The sequence below is a fragment of the Sus scrofa genome, chromosome 1 (assembly GCF_054392235.1).
Source record: "Sus scrofa isolate SSC_HxYL_T2T_F1_AM1 chromosome 1, Sscrofa_HxYL_maternal_Yorkshire_Landrace_v2.0, whole genome shotgun sequence".
Taxonomy (NCBI): domain Eukaryota; kingdom Metazoa; phylum Chordata; class Mammalia; order Artiodactyla; family Suidae; genus Sus; species Sus scrofa.
In genome coordinates, this window is record NC_139383.1 from 202,890,357 (window position 1) to 202,912,676 (window position 22,320).

The following is a 22,320-nucleotide window of genomic DNA, read 5'->3' on the forward strand; positions in this document are numbered from 1 at the left end:
TTGATCTATGTTTGGTTCTGTGGCCTGGCATCATTTCCACGGGGAGCCTCCTCTTATGTTCAATCCCAAATTTGCTGTCTCTGAAATGAGGCATAACAATCAGTTCTCAAGGTCCCTAATATTTACCTTGTCTTTGGGGTCAGCCTGGATCTCAGGGAAAGGCCGCTGGAATAATGGCTTGCATACAACCTTTTGAACCTATCTCCACTGCTCCCAAAACCCAGATCTAACCGAAGTACCATAAAACGCAAATGCCATACAAAGTAACCAATAATAACACCAAAGTTATCATTTGCCACTGGAAGTGATTTTGGCCTTGTCTGTGGACGTATTTGTCACAACTAGGGGAAGGGAGGAGTGTTGGCATCTAGTGGGCAGAGGCCAAGGGTGTTGTCAACCACCCTGCAATGCACAGAACTGTCTCCACGGAGTTCCCGTTGTGGCTCAGCAGGTTAAGAAGGATGTGGGTTCTACCTATCCCTGGCCCTGCTCAGTGGGTTATGGATCTGGCATTGCTGTGAGCTGTGGTGTAGATCACAGATACAGCTTGGATCTGGCATTGCTGTGGCAGAGGTGTAGGATGGCAGCTACAGCTCCGATTTGACCCTAGCTCCGATTCCGAGTTCCTAGTCTGATCATGCAATGAGCTGGGCAGAGTAGACAAGCCAGGGAGGAATGAGCCTGTCACAGGGGTGCTAGGAAAGGTTTCTCAAATAGACGGCAACTCTGAGTGAGTCCTACAGAATGTTTAGGGCCAGTCCAAGTCAGCAGGGCAGAGGGATGAAGCAGTCATGAGAAGGTATGGCATATGCAAGGGCAGCCATTTATTTGGACTTTCCATTCTTAGAATAACTCGTGTGAGAACTATTCTGGATGGAAAAAGGAAAAAGGAAGGTAGATGGTTTGTCTGAGGCTGAAGCACAAATCAGTGCCAGGGCTGGAACAGATTCTCACTGTCAGAGCCCATTCATTCATCCATTCTATCGGTCTTTATAGAGTGTCTGGCCACTGTATAAGTGTAAATCCCAGCTCCAGCACAAATGCTGGACAAGTTACTCAAGCTCTATGAGCCTTAGTTTGCTGTCTGTAAAACAGAGATAAAAGTAATAACTATCTCTCTCAAGGGCTCTTGTAAAGATTAAATGAGCTAATGCTTATGAAAACTTTAGTATAAACTACGCAGCATAGGCACGTACTGTCAGACGCTATCATCATCATCATCATTGATGCCATGGTTATTATTAACTCCCCTCATCCTTTCTGCACCAGGACTTTAGCACTGCCCCCCGCAACCAGGAGACTCCCAGGCATACAGACACAGAATATTCTGAATTCCATTTACTGCTTGTCAGCAACTGGGTCCAGAGCAGAGCAGACTGCTTGCTCAGCCTGCAATTCACAGGTTTCCTGTCTCTCTCCCTGGAAGCTGCTAAGAGGTAGGGAGGAAGCTGTTTCATTACAGTCTCATTTACACCTCTCCCCGCCTTCCTGCTCCCTCCAAGGAAAGTCAGGTCGCCGTGTTGTGTTCTGCACAGACAGAAGCTGGCACACAGGATTCCGGGCTGTGCTTTCCCAGTGAAGTCTCATCAGCCTCATTCCCGCTGCCCAGAGGGAGAAGTGATCACCCCTCCCCACCCTGTGTGGTGCTTTCATGGGCTGTGTGGTTAGACAGATGCCCTTTGGGCAGAAGCCATGGCAAGCGGGCCGGGCTAGACAGCAGTCATGGTTGGCAGGGGCTGGCAGGGATCACTTCTGAAACTGCCTCCGGTATGGCAGTAAATTGATCACAGACTTGCCCTCAGAGCAGGCTAATCCCATCCCTTTCTGTGCACAGGAGGATAACAAGGGCTCCAGACACTGAAGCAGACTCACAGATGGCTGGATATCACACATTTGGCAATTTTTACTTCAGGATAGCTCAGTGCTTTGGTCCTCAGGTGCATCAGCCTGTGACATCTCTGAGAACTTGCTGGAAGTTTCTTCATGGGGAGAAAGATCTTTTTCCTCTCATCTCTGCCCTCTTCCTTGCCCTGACTGAATGCATTGTGTACATAGGCACCTGCATACAGTGAAAGTCATCGAGCATATTTGAGAAAATCCTAGACATTGTGTCTGATCAAAGGACTTGGTTCACTGATGAGGAGACAGTAGATGGGAAACAGTGCGAGATCTGAAAAAGGTCGGGGTCTCTGTGATGTCTCTTGAAGGTCACCACAGAAAGAGAGAGACAGTTAAGACCATCGACTGCATCTCTGGACACTGGGGTCACTCTAGAGTCCTCTTTCTACTTAGACCTGTCTTTCCCAAATTCTAGGATGTATCAGAATGACATTCACCTGGGAGGCTGTGAAAACCGAGATTGCCGGGTCCCACCCTAGAGCATCTGACTCTGTAGATCTGAAGTGAGCCCTAGTGTTTGCATGTTTAACACGTTCCCAGCTGATGCTGATGCTTCTGGTGCAGGACCACGGTCTGGATGAAGTGCCTAGCTTCTGAATTCAGTCAGTGAAGGAAGCTGCTCATGGACGTTGATGCCCTTTAAGTGTGAAAGACGTAGACAAGGGGTCACACAGGGCTTTCTCAGCTGATCCAGCAGCTTCTCCCTGCCTATACTGGTGAAGCTTCTGCCTGGATCTCTTTAGGTTGGGAGGTCCTGGATCTCAAATGAGGGAAAGCGGTTTCTGGCTCTATGGGGCTTGATTGCAGCATCCACAGTGCTTCATCCACCTGTTTTCTGAGGATGCCTCCTGTTTGGGTCTCTTCTGCCATACTGGCTGTCCTCCAGAGCAGGAGGCAAAGTCTAGGTAGTTATTTTCTCTCTTTAAAGCCCCAGAGATGATGTAGTGCCTGGTCCAGAGTAGGTCCCTGTGGCGTGTCTGCTGCCTGTGAGAATGAGCAGTTCTCTCCAGTCTTTTCTCTTCCCAGGTTTATGATGACCTTTTTGAGTTCTGCAGATGCTGAGCTGTGTTTTTCAGGGGGAAGAAAGGAGATTGGAGATTTAACACCCAGCACCCAGAGACACCCATGTCCTTATTCATGTGCTTCTAATACTCATTATATATTCTGTCCTTCCTGGCCTTTTGAAATGCCCCAGCCTTGAGCCAGTGGGGCTTTGAAGTGAAAGTGCTCAGACCATTCTGGCTTAAGTGTGGGGTAAACGTAGAGATATCTGTGGAGTTGATAGGGTTAGAGTAGGCACAGGTGGTTGTGGAAGTCCCAATAGGGGATCATAGATAAAGAGGGAAACCTGGGGGATGTTGGGAGACCACTGTAAGTTCAAGAAAGCTGTCAGAACAAGGCAGCCTTACTTAACTAGTGGAGGTGTGAGAATTGCCTCAGGTCGTTGGGTGGGGGTTGGGATGAGGCCTGCATTCAGATTCAGACCAAGGGCAAGAGCTTGAAGACTGCCCTTTAGCTGATTTGAATACACACCTTACCGGATACTAAGGAGGAGCTATGACTCCCAGACAGGAAGAGGCGGGCCTTTGGATGATATAACTGTGGCCCACCAGATCCTCAGGTACAGCTTCCTTGTCTGCCCGCTTGTATCGCTCATAAGCATCCTATCCTGATGGGTCTGTTTCTTGCGTATTGCTTTGTCTCTTGCTGAATTCCTTCTGCGCTAAGACATAAGGAACCTGAACCTTAGTGAGCCCAGACACAGGGTGAGTAATTCAAATGTAAAACTGCGGGTTTATGTCCCAGTCTGGCTTTAGGTTGGGTTCGAGTCCCGGCACATGGCTTTAAGTCCCAGTCTGTGTTCTGGCTATGCTCAGGCTGTTAGTGCTGTCAGTTTCAGAGTGGCAGGAAGAGGCTTTACCAAGCAGGGCTCTGAGGGCCAGGCTGGGGAGTTTGCACCTAGAGCAGCACAGGTGAGTCATGGAGACACTGACCTGGAGGAGGACGAGATGAAAAGGGACATCATTTAGAGTCAAATCCCAAGACCTTGTCCTCAGTGTTGTTCTTGTGCTCGTTCTCTAAAGGTAAAATGATCATCTGGGTTGTGTAGAACAAGTATTTTTTAAAAATAAATGTCCTCCTGATAAGCATTCCACAGTCCTGCCAACACCCTTTCATCTACCCCTTGACAAACCTATTGTTTGGACCAAGTCAAAAGATGCCCCAAGTTTTCATAAAGGTAGGAGAAGAAGCCTCTAGAACACAGAGGGTATTGCCCTTGATGTCCAGGAAAATTCACTCAGTGCCTGGAGAAAGGATAGGGAACCCCATTAGAATAGAAAGAGCACTGAGAGGATATGTACACAATAGGAAGCACGTGTGGTTGGGATGGGGGGAGAGTGATGTGAAAAGACAGTTGAGAAATATACACTAGATGCCTGGCATGGGATTTTAACTAAACACCTACACAGTGAAGTAGACATTCCTATTCTTATTTTGCTGAGGCAATAGGCTTATATAGGTAAGTGACCTCTCCAAATTTCTGGAAGTGGTGGAAATATGATTTGAATCCAAGTGTCTTGTATTCCAAGGCCCAGCCTTATTCCACTGTTTGACACCATAGCCATATGTAGATACACAAAGGTGGCCAAGAACAACTCCTGTCATGAAGCAGCTATTAATGAGCAAGGGAGGGAACAGATATACCCAAGAAATGATTGAAAATGACCAAATGTGTAGAGAGCCCCATGGGAGATAAAAGATGCTGGGCACACTCAGACCAGAGCAGAACAGGTAATTCCCATCCAGGGGTACAGGAAAGATTTTGGGGAAGAGATGGCTTGTGAGCTGCTTTGGGAGTTGGCAGAATTTTGGCAGGTAGAAATAGAGGGAGGAGAGGAGTATAAGGAATTCCAGGCCAAGGAAACCTTGAGAGCAAAACTATAGGGGTGGGAAATGCGAGTTTATTTTGGAGATCAGCTGATGTATCGTAAGTGGGGAAATAAAATGCAAAGGCAAGCTGAACAAGGGAAATGATTTGAAATATTATACCAAACCAGGGGACACTTTTCTTAAGGCAAAGGGAAGTGTGTGCTGGTGCAGAGGAAGACACGATCTGAGTGGGGCTGAAGGCAGATTAAGTGGACAAATGTGTAGAACAGTGGACAGAGGCCAGTGTTGGAGGATTCAACTCCTCTTCAGTATTCAGGGGCCTCTTTGATTTGCATTAATGTAAATAAGGGGAGCAATAGTCTAGGGGAAGAATGAGAACCACTGAAGAGGCTGCATAAATAATCTGGGGTTTTAATTAGGTGGAAAGCCTCCTGAGTCCTTGAGTAAGATCAGATGTGACAGAGAACAAGCCATTTGCATGGGGGAAATAAACCTGGTGTCACCAAAGGCCGGGAGGAAATTGGTGAAGAGGAAATGAAGGTCATAGGTTGCTCAGGGCTGCTCAGTTACCACTTTTGCAGAGTATTCTTTGGTTCTAAGAGTCCCTTTTATTTATTTATTTATTTATTTATTTATTGCTTTTTAGGGCTGCACCTGTGGCATATGGAAGTTCCCAGGTTAGGGGTTGAATGGGAGCTACAGCTGCCGGCCTACACCACAGCTGCAGCAACTTAGGATCCGAGCCACATTTGTGACCTATGCTACAGCTCATAGTAATACAGGATCCCTGACCCACTGAGCAAGGCCAGGGATGGAACCCACATCCTCATGGATACTAGTTGGATTCATTTCCATTGCATCACAATGGGAACTGCCTAAGATTCCCTTTTAGCTAAGAAAGATTTTTTCACAGTGTTCTGGAGACATGCACTCCCATGTCTCAGGCCTAGGACCAGAGATGCCTTGTTCCTGGGCCACACTGCTGGTGGCTCTTTCATGCAGATGCAGGGACTTAGCCACGGAGGAGGTGGGTGCCATGCCATCTCTGATGAGGCTGGGGACAGAGTTCTGGGAGGCTAGACTGAGCTTGTGGTGGCCTCTGTTCATTTGCTCCTTGGGTCATTCACCCGTCCTGATTATCTTGCTTCCTTGAATGGCTCTCACTCAGAGCTGGTCCAGATAAGAAACTTATCTTCCCCAGATCTTTGTCAATTAAGCTTCAGGAAGTGTGCACATGGCCCTTGGCTGTGACAGCGAGGATGATGGATGCCCAAAGGCTCATTTCAGAATTACAAATTTGGCCAATTTTCATGATATTGAAAGAGAATTTGAAGTGTTGAAAATAGACTCCCTAGACTTCTGACTTTTGGGAAGATGTACCAGGATGACCTGGGCAGGAGTGTAGGCTACCAGCATGTGTGCTGTGGGTGTCCTCTGCACTGTCACGGACCCCAGAGGATCTTTCTGGGGATGTGTTTCCATGAGTAGGATCAGAATTCTCCATCTAGTCCTAAATTTTGCCATCAGGTCCACCTGGCTGCTTGTTAGATCCTTGGAATTGCAGTGTTCAAAGTGCCTTGATGACAATTTGACTTTGTGACTGATGTTAATGGAGCAGCTCATAGATACTAGAAGCTGTGTTTGAACACTTATGTGTAAATCCAATTTAATCCTCAAGACAAAACCCCAAGGTTAAGATTCCTTCTGGTTGTAAAGATTATCCTCTGGAAGTTTAGAGAGGTTAAGTGACTTGCTCAAGGTCACAGAGTTGCTAATGGAGTCTCCTATTTCCAAACACCTGCTGTTTCTGCTCTAAGGAGCTGCTTCCTGTGTTCCTGGTCCTCATTTGTTCAATAGCTCCAGAAAATGAGGGCAAAGCAGCAGGCTTATTGTTAGCCAGGGCTCCTACAAGGTATAACCCCAGGATATAATCCCAGGGGGAAATCCCAAAGAGTAAAGCTATGCAATCCTGGGGCCTGTTAGGAACTTTCTTTGCTTTAGAGATGGGGCCAGCAAACTTTTCCTGTAAGGAGCCACATAGAAAATACTGTAGCCTTTGTGAGTCTTATAGTCTCCATGGCAACAACTTAGCTCTGCATTGTAATGGGAAAGTAGCTGTGGACAAGAGGGAGATGAATGATCAGGGCTATGTTCCAATAAAACTTTATTTATAAAAACTGGCCACAGGCTGGTTTTGGTCATTGGGGCTGATCTGACTCACTAGCCTTGCTTTGCTGACCCTACTTCAGAGTGAAAGTCAGATGAGGTAGATACCTACCTGGAAGAGTGTGTGCAGGAGCCACTTTTTCCTGAAAGCCAGGGCCTTCAAGATGCTGTTAGTATAAGGACTGGTGGGTGCGGTGCAAACTGCTAGCTGAGGGCCATGTGTGATTTGCAGACAGGATTTATCTGCATGATGTATACAGTGTTTAAGATTTCCCAAATTAACTGCTTACATTTATAGATTGGGAGAATTCACCTCAAACAGTTGAAATTTCTGCCACATAGGAAAAATTGGAAGCTTTTCTTACCTTGTGCAAGGATTCCCCTGCATTTCTCCATGGTGACCATTGGCTGGAGGGGAGGAGGGGGTTGTTGCCCCTTTTAGATGTGGAGGACCTGAGTTTGCCATAACCTCCATGTGACTCGCTTCCTAAGCTGAAGTTACCTGCTGTTTGAGTTTTCGGTACTTTAAGGGTGATATTGTGCAAGTAAGACTTAAATTCCTGTTCTAGGTGGACTGTTAGCTATCATTATTTTTCTTTTATTGCTTTTCTAACATCAAACCTTCCATCTCTCGGCAGAGGCGGATAGTGCTAGAACAAGGTCCTAGGCACCAAAGTGGCAAAGGATGGATTTTCTAGAGCAGTGAGGAGACGGAAAGGCCAGGAGTGTATATAAGTCACACTTCAAGGATGAAAACCACAGAAACCAAGGATGTGAGAGACAAGAGAAAAATCAGCCTTTGAAAGGGACAAAGCAGTGACCTTGGGCAAGTCCTAGCAGAGTGTGTTCCAGACACTGTCAGCAGTGGGGTTGGGCTGAGGCTGGTCTGTGAAGGGTTTTCATTAGCTTCCATGAAGGCAGTGTGTATGTAGCTGGATCAGTTTCATTTAAAGATCAGGATTGAAATAGATCACAATTAAATCCCCATGTTTCCTGAAACCTGGTTTTGCCTCTTGGTGAGTATCCAGCCAAAAAGATAAAACCAAGCCAAAGTTCTAGAGAAGCAAGGGTTTATTATTTGCAGCAAGTAAGGGGAACATTGGGGATTGTTCCTAAAAGCAGTGTCTCTCTGAATAGCCAAATTGGGGAATTTTTAAGCTACATGTACGGGCATATTTATGAAAGGGTTTGGGTGGTATATGCATATTCATGACAGGGCTTGAGCTGAATAGAATTCAGTATAGGTTTGGAGCAAAGGTCAACAGGGTCCGAGCTTTAGTTGATTGAAATCCACGAAGGTCTACATCATCACTCCTCCACTGGGTGGGAGCCTCAGCTCCTGCACATCTCAAAGATGTGTACTGGGTTGTGATATACATCCCCTAAGGAGGGACCAGGACTCCATTTTATCCTTGAACTATTGTTTCCTGACTGCTCTCCCTTTCTTGCATTCCTTCATTTCCCTTAAGATCATTAATCACTGAGACCTGTTCAAGGGCAAGCATTGTGGCCAGGTTTAGATCACTAAATGGCTTAGGCCAAAAATGCCTTCTCTTTTGTCAAGAAAGCCATTTCTGGTTCCCTTTCCCCAGGGACTCCCTGCCCTATCTTGCTTACACCCATGGTGGGCTCACAGACCTCCTTTATTCCCCCAAGGGTTCCCTCTGCTGCCTGTCTGTGTCAGGTATTGTATGTTAATGAATATGAAATAGTTGACATGCATGAAGTGAATCGTGGGCCTGGTGTCAAGCTTGCATTTGTTACACATTGGCTCTCCATCCATATCAGCATTGCTCCATCTCTTCGTCTTCTCTCTCTTCCCTGGCATGCTTCCCAGAAGAAGCGTCCCCTCCTTGCCAAAGCTTAACCTTTCTTTTCAGAATTTCTTTTCTCTCCCAGCTACTTCTCCCTCTCTTTCTTGCCTCCTATTTTAGTTCCGAAACTGCTCCTATCTCCCCACCCTAAATTGAAAAAGGAAGGGCAGAATTCCTGTTGTGGCTCAGTGGGTTAAGAACCCGACATTATACCTGTGTGAATGCCGGTTTGATCCTTGGCCTCACTAAGTGGGTTGTGGACCTGTCGTTGCCACATGGATTGCAGTGTAGGTTGCAGGTGCAGCTCAGATCCGGTGTTGCTGTGGCGATGGCGTAGACCTGCAGCTGCACCTCTGATTCAACCCTTGGCCCGGTAACTTCCATATGCTGCAGCTGTGGCCATTAAAAAAAAAAAAAAAAAAAGGGAGGAAGGGCCAGCTTCCCCAAACAAGTAAAACTCCTTATGCTTCCATTTAGATGCTCCCTTTGCTCTTACCTTCCAACTTCTCAAAAGAGTAGTAGGTTTAGGCTTCCGTGTCAACATTGCCCACTTGTTTATTAACCCCTTTCTGGCTACTGCTTCACCAACTCTTCTAAACCTGCTCTCCTGGGGACTTCTGCATGCTGCAATTATAATATTCATATCCAGTTCCCTTTCCTAGCTGAAAAACTATTGGTCACTTATATAATATTCATTCCAATAACAGTGATTGGTATTGGTTGAAACTTCTGCTCTGCATACAGTGCTTTCACAAACATGAGCGCATGTAATTTTCACCATGTCCTTTCAAAGCACACAGTATACATATTATTTGTTGGTAAAGATGTGAATTCTTTGAGATGTAAGTGACGAGGTGCCCAGGGTGTCAGCATGAGCTCAGCTCCTTTGATCCCAAGTCTTTCTGCCCCTGTCCCCACCCATCCCCCTACAGTTCTGATTCTCTTCCTACTTCTCTGAGTGTGACTCTTCTTCTCTATTGCTTGGATTTATTCTTCTCTTTTCTCCCAGAATTTCTCCTTAGACTATTTTTCTCTGTGTGGGCTCATCAGTTCCCATAGCTCCAACTATTATCCCTAAGATGGACTTTTCAGTCTCTGGTCTATTACTGTGTGTCTTTGGACCAGTTACTCCCCCTCTGTGGGTCTCAGATCCTTTGTTGGAAATACAAAAGCATTAGGGGGCTAATGTATTCTTTCCTCTATAGCTCCAACTTCAAATGAGATGAAGAATGTTAAAGTAATTTTTAAACAAAAATCAATATGAAAGTACAAGGTCTCATAAATAAATTCAGCAAGGTTGCAGGATCAAGATCAATATATAAAAAAAAATCAATTGTATTTCTATATACTAACAATGAACAATCCAAAAATAAAATTAAAACAATTCCAATTACAATGGCATCAAAAAGGATAAAATATTTAGGAATAAATTTAACAAAAGATGTTCAAACTTAAAATGATAAAGCATTGTTGAAAAGGAATTTTTAAAAATGTGACTAAATGGAGAAACATCCTGTGCTCATGGCTCAGATGATTTAATATGGTTAGAATGTCACTTTTCTCCAAATTTTTCTACAAATTTAGCATAATCCTTATCAAAATCTCAACTGGCTATTTTTGCAGAAATTGACATGCTGATTTTAAAGTACATATGGAATTGCAAGGGAACCAGAATATCCAAAATAATCTAGAAAAAGAACAAAGCTGGAGGAGTCACACTTCATGATTTCAAAACTTATTACAGAAATCAAAACAGTGTGATAGTGACATAAAGATCAATGGAATATAATTGATAGTCCAGAAATAAACCATACATCTATGGCTATTGATTTTTTTTTTTTTTACAAGGCTGCCAAGACAATTCAATAGAGGAAGGCTTCATTTTTTTTCAACAAATTGTATTGAGACAACAGGATATCCACATGCAAAAGAATGAGCTTGGGACTGTACCTTATGTGAGACACAAAAATTAGCTCAAAAGCATAAACAAATAAGTGTAAGCACTGACACTATACAACTGTTAGAAGAAAACATAGAGTAAATCTTAGTAACCTTGGGTTAGGCAATTATTTCTTAGGTACAATAGCACAAGTATTAGCAAGAAATGAAAAACAGATAAATTAGACCTTAGCAAAATTAAAAACTTTTGCATGTTAAATGACACGCTCAAGAGTGGAAACACAACCCGCAGAATGCGATAAAATATTCGCAAACCCCATATCTGATAGAAGCTTATGTACAGGAAAAAATATATATCTTATAATTCAATAATAAAAGATAACCTGATTAAAAATGGGAAAAGGGTCTGAATAAGCATTCTCAAAAGAAGATATACAAGTGGCCAATAAACGTATCAAAAGATCTCACCATCACTAGTCATTCGGGAAATGCCAGTAAAAACCTAAATGAGATCCTACTTCACGTCCATCAGGATGACTGTAATCAAAAAGACAGTAACAGGTTTTGGTGAGGCTGGGAAGAAACTGGGCCCCTCATATGCTGCTGGTGGAAATGGAAAATGGTGCAGCCCCTTTGGAAAACAGTTTGGCAGTTTCTCAAAAAATGAAACACAGAGTTACCATATTATCCAACAATTCCTCTCCAGGACATTTAGAAGAAATAAAACGTTTTTACACCAAAAATATTTATAAACGTTCACAGCAGCATTATTCTCAGTGACCAAAAGTGACCTAAATGTTTGATGATGAACAGATGAACAAAAAGTGTGATAGGTGTACAAAGGAATATTATGTGGCAATGCTGATATATTCCACAATGTTATACTATGTCAAAAAGGTCAGTCAGAAAACACTACATGTTATATGATTCCATTTACATGAAACGGCCAGAATAGGCAAATCTTTAAAAACAGATAGTAGATTTGTGGTTGCCTAGTTAGGGCTAGAGGTTGTGGGAGGAGTGAGGAGTACTGAGGTGTTCAGGGGTTCCCTCGGGTGATGAAAATGTTCTAAACTTAGATCATGGTCATGGTCGCAAAGCTCCATGAATGTACTAAAACCCATTGATTTGCACACTTTAAATGGGTGAACTGTATGGCATTGAATTTTGGCTCATTGAAAATGTTAAAAAATCAATATATAAAGGAGATGATAATGATTAAAATCATTATTAGTCACACAATTACCATGAGATGTAGTGGGGTTTGGAGCTAGCGGTGTCTTTCCCTAAGAAGTCAGTGGTTTGCCGTTAATCATTTCTATTCACAGCCAAGAATATACCATGACTCTGGTGTTCTAGACCAAAAAGACTTTGGTTTGATTCCCCACTCTGCTCCTATGCAGATGTGTGGTATTGGAGCACATTTTTGGACCTGTCTGAGTCTCACTTTCCCTAGTTTCTACAAACAAGGACAACAATACTTTCTGAACAATGCTAAAACAAGAGATAGAAGTAAAACTAGAGTATTGTACCTACACCATACATGTTATTTTTACCTTGTGTTTCAGAAAAGTTTCTCCAGCTCTTCTGCCCTGAATGGGGTGGATAGGAACTGTTTCATGAGATTACCTGGCCCAGGTAATGGGTAGAGAAGAGGCTGACATTGTCCTAATTTATTTCCATGGGGAATCTTTGGTCTCTCAATTTCTCATGGGGTGATAGATTCCCCTGAAAAGCCAAATGCTTTCTCAATGGATTGCTTATTATATGAAATTGTAATTAGATGGACACCATGCCATGGTTTTCAGAGACTAGAACCTTGCTTCTCAGAAGCCCTTGAGGATTAGAACAATGGATTTTCCCCAGGAGGAGTGTTGGGGGCCAGAACAGCCTAGGGGCCAATGGAAGGAATAAATTGGCTGGAGTTTTAGTCCTGACTTTTCTCATTAACAACACAATATGGTCTAAAAGCTGCTGTGTTAACCCTGTAACTCAGTTGGCCCTTCTGCTAAATGGGGATTAAACTTACCCATAGGTCTCTTTCCTTGGGGGAGAGTGACTTTTGGGAAACAGTCTAAAGCACTTTGACCTGTTTGGAAAGACCACCTCAAGTGAAAACAAGGTTTCATTAGTAGCGTTATTGTTTTCCACTTTAATTTCTGTAATTTGGTGGTACTCTATAATTACAGCATAAATACATAATTATTTAGGTCTTTTCTGGCACATCACATGGCCGTTCCATCTCAACATAAGTACAGTATTATTGCATAATAACCCATGGAAATCTGCATCTAATTGTGGTGGCTAACTTCTGTCTCATTGCCTGCCTCTGCTGAGCCTGTCCTCTGTGGTGGGGACCATTTCTCAGTCCCTGTGCTCCTTCTCTCTGATGTTTATTCTCTCTGGATGCTCAAGCTTCATGACTTCAGGGACATGATGGGAAGCACTGGGACCTACAGCAGTCAGGTGGATTAGAGTGACCACTGTAATGGTAGACTTTCTTCCCATGGGCTCTGGGGCCAGAAACTCCTTGTGCTTGCAAATATGCAGCAAATACATATGAAGCGTCTGCTATGTATTAAATCCTGTTTCAGGCATTGGGGATGCATCCCTGAAGGAAAAATGTCAGAAGTCCCTGTTCTTACATACATGTGTGTGGGGTTGGGAAGAGTGATGATGGAGAGTCAGATGGGACATGAAATAGTAAGTAAAATATGGGGAGTAAGTACTATGGAGAAAAATAAACCAGGGGAGAAAGATGGGAAATCATTGAAATTATGCACATTTGACTGACGAGCTAAAGGAGGTGAGGTGAGGTTTTCATTCAGGGAAAATATGATAAAGAGCATCACAGAGGGTCTAGAGATGAGGAGGCTTTGGGATGGGGGTGTTCTGGTGGCCAGTGTGACTGTATGGGGTGAGTGAGGGGAATGGTAGTAGGAGATGAGGTCACAGAAATGAGGAGGTTAGGATTGAGGTTTGTATAGCACAGGGGTAATTAAAGACCGCTGGCCAAATCTGACATAGCCCCTGTTTTTATAAAGTTTCAATAGAACACAGATACACTCATTTGTTTACCTATTATTTATGGCTGCTGTAGTGGTAAGTGGCAGAGTTCAGGAGTTATGACAGAGACTGTATGACCTGTAGAGCCTAAAACATTTACTACCTGACTCTTTAGAGAAAAGATTTGCTGGTCCCTGGAGTGGGTTCTTTAGGCATATCATATTTGCTCCATGTCAGACAGTATACTGGGGACTCAGGTGAAAGGGTACTATCCATGCCAGTAGGGTAGTGGGGTGATAGGAGTGTGGACAGGCAATGAAAACACAGCTCCATGCTCTCACACATTGTTCTGTACTTTGTAGAATTGGTGAGTCAACTTGGAAAAGTGTTTTGATTTATTAAAGCTAAACATTTATATGCAATAATACGATACTTCTACACCTGAGTTTATACCCAACAGAAATGTTTACTAAAAGGCTAATATCCTTTTAGCTTCCTAAAAGCTTTATTCACGACAGCCCCTGAATGGAAGCACACCTACATATCCATCAACATTTGAATGGATAAATACATTATGATATAATCACACAGTGGAATACTATATAGCAATGAACAATGACCGCTACACACAAGTACATAGATGAATTTCACAAACCCAATGTTGAATTAAAAAAAAAAACCCGGTCAGGAAAGAACTCTGATTGCATGACTTGATTCCAAGGATAGGAAGTTCAAAAACAAGCACAACTGATCTATCAGAGAGAAGTGAGAATGGTGAGTATCTTTAATTGTCTGGCTAGAGGGCATGAGGCATACTTCTAGGTGGCTAGAAATGTCTCTTCCTTGGGTGCAGTCACATGACCATATAAGTATGAAAAAATTCATTGAGTTCTACCCTTAGCATTTGTATACTTTACTGCATGTAAAAAAATGAAAATGTGGATCCACTGCTAACTGATGCTAAGTGCTGTGACCACAGAAAAATGAGAGATGCTGTGCCTGGGGGAGATAGGAATGCTTCTTACTGCAGTCAGATTAGATTTTGAGCTTAAGTAGTTAAACTTTTCTGGGGTCAGACCAGAGTGGAAAGAATGTCCCGGGAGAGGGAATAGCATATGAAAAATCTGAAAAATAAGACTTAATCCGGGAACTTATAGAAGTGCAGTTGTGTTCCTAATCAAAAACAGAATATTCCTATTATCCTCAGTTCTTCCTTCTTTCACCCTACCTTCTTATTTAAATTTCTTTTTGTTTGTATTTTGTTTTCATGTCATTCAGTTATTGTACTTGTAAGTCATAGTTGCTAGCAGCATGTTCTCTTAGTTTTTGTTTATCTAGAAATGTCTTAATTTGTTCTTAACTTTTGTGGAATAGTTTTGCTTGATAGAGAATTCAATAAAATGCTTGGTTGATATATTGAGATATATTGGTTTTTTTTCTGTACCTTGAATATGTTATCTCACTGCCTTCTGGCCACCAGGGTTTCTGGTGAGAAATCAGGTGTTTATCTGATGAGTTGTATATATTTCATTGCTTTCAAGATTCTCTTCTTATCTTTTGACACTTTTCTATGTACTTATGTATGGATTTCTTTGAGTTATTTTACATGAAGATACTTGAGCTTCTTGGATATGTAGATTAAAGTTATTAATCAAATTTGGCAAGTTTTTATGAATTATTTCTTCAAATGTGCTTTCTGCACATTTGTCTCTCTTCTCTCTCTCTGGAACATTCATTACTCATCTTTTAGTGTTTCCGATGTCTCTGAAGCACGGTTAATTTTCTTTTCTTTTTTTTTTTTTTTTTCTTTCTGCTGTTCAGAATGGATAATCTCAATTGACCTATCTTCAAGTTCTATGATTCTTTCTTCTGCCAGGTAAAATCTTCTTTGAGAATTCTAGTGTGTATTCTTACTTTATTATACTTTTCACCTCCAGAATTTCTACTTGGTTTCTTGTAATTGTTAGCCCTTTTTTGGATATTCTGCTGGATGAGATATTGTTCTTACACGTTCCTTTAGTTCTTTAACTATGTTTTTTTTTAACTCTTTAAAAATATTTAAAACAGCCAACTTATAGTCTTTATCTGGTTAGTTCAAGGGACATATTCAGGGGTATTTTTTTATTGTATGCTTTCTCCCCTGTGTATTGTCTATGCCTTCTTTTATTTATCTAGTATTTTTAACTTAAAAAATTAAATTTTAAAAAATACAATGCTACAACTCTGAAAACAAACTTCTCCCCACCCCCTCACCCCCAGGGTTTGCTGATGATGCTGGTTTTTTTTTTTTCTTCATTGTTATTGCTTTTTTTTTCTTCATTGTTATTGCGATTTTTTTTTTAAATTGTAAAAGCTATATTCTTGATCATGTGTGAACACTTAAATCTCTCCTTGGTTAGCTTAGAGGTCAGCTAATAATTGTATAGAGATTCCCTTAATTGTCCCTGCCAATAATTTTTGCACAGGGGCTCCGTGTGCATGTTGGGTTGTGATTTCAACACTCAGGCAGGCAGTTGAAAACTTTGCATTAGCCTTCACATCCTACTCAAGGAAAGTCTCAAGTTTAGCCAGAGGTGAGAATTTAGGACCTTCTCAGGTCTTTCCTGATCAAGTATACTGCCTGGGCGTGTGTACTTCCCTGGGTGTGCATGTGGCCATCTAGATTCCCAGGAATGTATCAGATCTTTGCAACGTTCCTATGGACACCTCATTAGCCAGATTTTCCTTTTGGGTTTTTTTGGTTCATCTGTCATTTTCCCCAACTGTTATGTACAACGTCAAGAAGCTTTATAAGCAAGCAGCAAGTTAATCACATGCTTGTAATTATTTTTTTATACTCTCCCCAAGGAAAATAATTTTCAGTTTTAGACTTCTGAACCACATCAAATGCAGACATCTTTGTAAGTGATATTGTACTTATATAGTATATATACTACATAGGTCATAATAACAGTACTCTGAGAATGATGCTTTGAAAGAGGTATAGACCCTTTTATCCCCTTTGTGCTGCTCCCCTAGTGGCTGCTAGGCTATTGACTTTCATTTGAAAGTGGTCAGTTCTTTTTCAAAGCTAACACATAACACAGAGCTGGAGAGTTGGTAGTAGGACTAGGAAAAATTAAAAGGTTATAAAGCTCACTGTCCTTAGTAAGATTATGCCATTTTGGCGGGGGTGGGGGGAGATACATGTTCTCCACATTGCTTCAAGCATTGGATTAATTTCCAGAGTTTAAAAAAAAAGTTAATTTTTTCCAATTTACACCAGTTTTCTCTTTGCTTTTATGGAGGAGAGAATTTTCAGAGGGCTGTGCTCTACAATTTTCACTGATTTTTCTCAACTGTCTTGAATATATTTGTGGCAGGGATGCTAATACATGCCAACAAGAGCTTATGGTCTAGTTAGGGAGAGAAAGAATATGTGAAAGTATTATAGAGCAATGGGGAATGCTTTAGAGTCTTGCTACTAAATTACTGTCCAAGGACCAGCATCACTGATATCATCAGAAGCTTGTAAGGAATGCAAAATCTCAGGTCCCTCCCCTCATCTACTGAATTTTAACATTTCGACCAGATCCCCAGGTGATTCATAGGCACCTTAAAGTTTGATAAGCATTAATGTCATGGATGTCTTGTTAGGTTAAGCAATGCCAGCTGCTGCCACCACAACTTGCTACCACAATCTTAGTGGTTTAGCACAGCACTTTTATTTCTCACTCACACAATGCCCAGTATGGACACGTGGAAGCTGATGCCCCCATCTTATGGCACAGGGATCTAATTTCTCTTCATTTTGTGACACTACCATATAAGTACTTGACTTCCAAGTTTTCTACTCATATGAAGAGGGAAATGGAGCTAGCTGGCTGCCTCTTAAATGCCTCAGCCAGAATTGGCACAGAAGATTATCCCGTCTGTTGGCATGAACTACTCACACAGCTCCAGTCTAGTTGCAAGTAAGCTGGAGAAGGTAGAGATGGGGCACTTGGGCTATTTTTGGAGCACTGTCTCTGCCACTCTTCTTCACAGAAGTTCATATGCTCCAAAAGGGATATTTGGAGGAAGAAAAAGTCCATTTTTATAGGAACCATAGAAAAGATCATAAAGAAAGTCTATTGCTGATTTGGGGCATAGAAGATGGATTGAATCAAAGTTAAACTAGCAGAAAAAGGTGCATATGAGGAAGAAAGAACATTAAAGACACAGTATTGTAGGGACAATAATTAGGCATCAACATTTATTCAGAGGGAAAGTTATGGTGAAGATATTTCATGAAGTTATCTGCTCTCATAAACTTGAGAACAAGTATTGCAAGATAGCTTTTTTGGGGGGGGATTTGATTTGGGTAGATTCAATGAGTTGGGATTAGGGATCCAGAACCTGTCTGCCATAATCAATTTATTGATCATTATTAAAAGTAAACTTGCATTCTTATCCATCTGCCCAGGAAGGAACAATGAGGTTACCGAGTTATGAATGCAGTCTGGGCATTTGGAGGCTACATATCTAATCCCAACTCTGTGGGGCATTCACTCTGTGATGTGGTGTCTAACTGTTAACATTGCTGGGACTTAGGGGAGTGTCAGCCTAGATGAGAAGTTTGCAGGCCAGCATTTCTCAACCCTGGCTGCACATGAGAATCACCCATTAAGCTTGTGAACAAAACCAGACAAGGTGAAACACTCCAGGGATGGAGTTAAGAACCTCTGGTCTCACAAGGACCTATTGTATCACATAGGGAATTAAACTCAGTATTTTGTAATAATTTATAAGAGAGAAGAATCTGAAAAACTATATATTATATATGTACATATATAACTGAATCTATATCAATATACTATATATATATAACTGAATCACTTTGCTGTGCACCTGAAACTAACATATTGTAAATCAACTTTATTTCAATTTAAAAAAAAAAAGAAAGAGCCCCTGGTCTGTGCCAGTGGTCTTTAACTTTAATGTGCATATAGAGCATGTGAGGATCTTATGAATGTAAAGATTCTGAGCCAGGGGTTAGGGGTGTGACTTGAGATTCTGCTTTCCTAACAAGATTCTAAATAATGCTGATACTGCTGCTTCAGAGTCTACTGAGGCCTGAATAAAGTTAAATAATTCATCAATTTCAGTCTAAAGACTTTTTTTTTCCCCTTCAAGTTAAGCAAATTGGGCAGCAATTTGAGCATTGTCTGAAAGCAGGCTGGGTGGGCTCAGGCAGAGAAGCCTCTGGAGGGAGAAGTGAAATGTTTGTTCTCAAAGGCTAATCCATTGCCTCCTCCTGGTGTCAGCAGGATGTGTGAGCTGGCGTGGATCATCCCTCATGTCAACACCCCCTTCACTGAGGGCAGGCAGGGCTGCCTCTGGGGATGCTAGACAGACTGATAAAAGATCTGAGGGAGCCAGAGTTCGGTCATGAATCAACACAAACTGTGCTGTGCCCCTAGTGAATGAGGGAGGGAAGGAGGTGAGAGGAAGAAAATCATACCCAGGAAGCACCCAGGACCCCAGCTGCTCACTTCCACACGTGTCAGGCCGTTTATTCTTTATAACAACCCTTTGAGGCTGCCAGATTATAAAATTGCGACTGAGAGACAGCAAATGGCCTGTCAGTGTAGGAAGCATCCATGTGACATCCCAAACCACCTTCTTTTCACGATAGCACACTAAGCAGCGTCTTGTATTTTGAGTCCTGTGGGTGGCATGTGGAAGAACTGAGATGACACGCTGTCCACTTATGAGTCAGTTTATCATGGCTGTGCTGGAAGTGTGAGCCACCTACTTCAGCATTTTTCTATCCTTTGTCATTGATCTAATGATATGAAAACAAGAGGAAACTATCTATAAATGGAAGCTGTGGAAAAAGAAGCAATGATTGTCCAAGGATGGTTGAGAATTGCTTTCCTGACTCTTCCTATCTTCTGGAGTCTACCATTATCAAGTCCAGAAAAAGGAAAAACATACAGGGCAGTACATTTATGGTGTATAATGCCGTGTATATTTCTTCTTCCTTGGCCCCTCTCCATCCACCTAGACTTTGCTAACTAGAATTTCCAGATAACTCTGTTCCTCAGGGCGTTTGCACTCTCTGTTCCTTCCCATAACCCTGGGTCTTTCTCCTCCCATCCTTCCGTCTTGGCCTTGATGCTGCCTCCTCCAAGAACACTTCTCTGACCAGCTTATCTACTGTAGTTTTCCCCACACAAGCTACCTCATAATTCTCAATCGTCCAGCCTTGCTTTATCTTTATAGGGTTCATGAATACTTGATCTTCTATATTACTTTTTTTTTTTTTTTTTTTTACCTATTTACTATCTATCTCACGCATCTGTTAGGACAATGGTTGGAACATGTTTTCTGGATGGGCCAGATATATTTTAGGCTTTGCAGGCTATACTATCTCTGTCGCAATACTCAGCTTCATAGATAATTTGTGCATTGAGTGTGACTGTGTTCCACTAAAAAAAAAAAACTGTGTTTACAAAAATAGCCAGTGGGATAGATTTGGTCCACAGGCTGAGAAAATAAGTGCTATGAAGACACTGTCTTTCTTGTATTTGACAGTATGTCCAGCACTAAAAAATTAGTGCTTTGCATCTAGTGGCATTTAATAAATTTACTTTTGAATAGATACATAAGTGAATGAATGAAGAAAGGAATGAATTCACTCCTTCAGAGAGACTCAGGAAAACACAGGAGAACTTAGACAATACAGTAAATAAATCAATCACAGGCCTTTGAAGCTGATATCCCCTATGCAGAGACAGTGCAGTATCTCTGCATCATGACTTGTCATAGTTCTTTTTTCTTTGCTTTTTAGGGCTGCACCTGTGACATATGGAGGTTCTCAGGCTAGGGGTTGAATTAGAGTTACAGCTGTCAGCCTACCCCACAGCTTAGCAATGCCAGATCCTTAACCCACTGAGCAAGGCCAGGGCTCAAATCTGCAACCTCATTGTTCTAGTTGGATTCTTTCTCGCTGCCTCCTGATGGGAACTCCTTTGTCCCAATTCTTTTTTTTTTTTTTTTTTTTTGGTCTTTTTTTAGGGCCACGCCTGTGGCACATGGAGGTTCTCAGGCTAGGGGTCTAATCAGAGCTGTAGCTGCCAGTCTACACCACAGCCACAGCAATGCCAGATCCAAGCTATGTCTGTGACCTACACCACAGCTCACGGCAAGGACGGATCCTTAACCCACCGAGTGAGGCCAGGATTCGAACCCGCAACCTCATGGTTACTAGTTGGGTTCGTTAACCACTGAGCCGCGATGGGAACTCCCTTTGTCACGGTTCTTAAAAAAAGAATTAAAACGTAGGGTGAGAGTGGAATCAGATAAAGAGAGATGGTTAGATGATTTCTAGCAGATTAGCTGAAGTCCCCATTGGATTTTAATTCTTTGCGAAACATACTAGAAAATGGAATTGGCAGTCTCTGAGAAACTTGTCTAGGATTCTCCTGTTACAGCTTGTGGCGTCAGGGTCATTTTGGAGCACAGGGGAGCTGGCCTAATTCTCATTCCTTGTGTAGTCCTTATGAATTAAGCAAAAGCCATATATTCAAAGCTCAGAGCTAAGGTCTAAGATCCAAAGTTAGTTTGTGTTGGATAAACAGACCGTATAAGCTAACTCCTGAAATGAGACAAATTTGGGGCTACTTTAGAAGATGTAGGGCTAAGGGCACAGGACCAGTGGAAGCTAGTGGATTGTTTGATTTTGAGAATAACTCTCATCCACATCCCTTCTGGCCAAGACAGAGTTCAGTCACTCTTGGTGACTGGAAGATGGGCATAGAAATAAAGCCAGGTCTTGTAATGCTGCTGTTTTCATGAGGCTATTAGCTCATTGTCCTGGGAGTTCACATTTGCAAACTAATTCAGCCATCAACAATTCCGGGACATCACAGCAGCCTAACAAGCCTGTGTTTTCATGAAGGTGCCTCTGCACCATTACTTATTTGGGGACTTTCTTAGAATCTTTATATTTTTCACATTACGGCTCTGAGGACAATAGGGCATCTGCTTGTGGAAATAGCCCTTTCATCTACAAGAGGGCACCTTGGATGCTCCTCCAGTTATAGGGAATGTGTGTGGACCCGTGCTGCCCTCTAGAACCTAGAATAAGCAGAGAGGGGCAGGGACATATGTCAGGGGCTTCTGTCCACTGTGAACTCAATGCAAAATAACCTTCAGAGAAGTTTTGTCCCTCAAAGCAATAATCTATCCAGAATGTATACACAGTCATGGTACAACTGTGGTTCTGAACTTCATTGTCCCCTGGTTGACTAATGAGTCACGTCTAAAGTCCTAGTCTTGGCCGTTAGGTCCCACTGTGGTCCAGTCCCACTTACTCTCCACCCTAATCTCTGACTTTGCTACTCCCTGCCTCCAAAGCTTTTCCTGTGCTCTTTCCTCTGTCTAAACTATCTTTCCCTCCTCTTTTGTCTAGGGATTGCATCTTCATTTTTTTCTCAATAAAGCCCCACTAACTCACCTGAGCATAATGTTACCTCCTTTCTTTGGACCAATTTTATAGCACATAAATACCTCTCTTAATGACTCATTCTCACTCTGCTTTCCTGGATTACAGTCTGGGAGCTCCATCAGCACAAGGACTGGGACAATGGTTCACCACCATCTGACCTGATACATGATA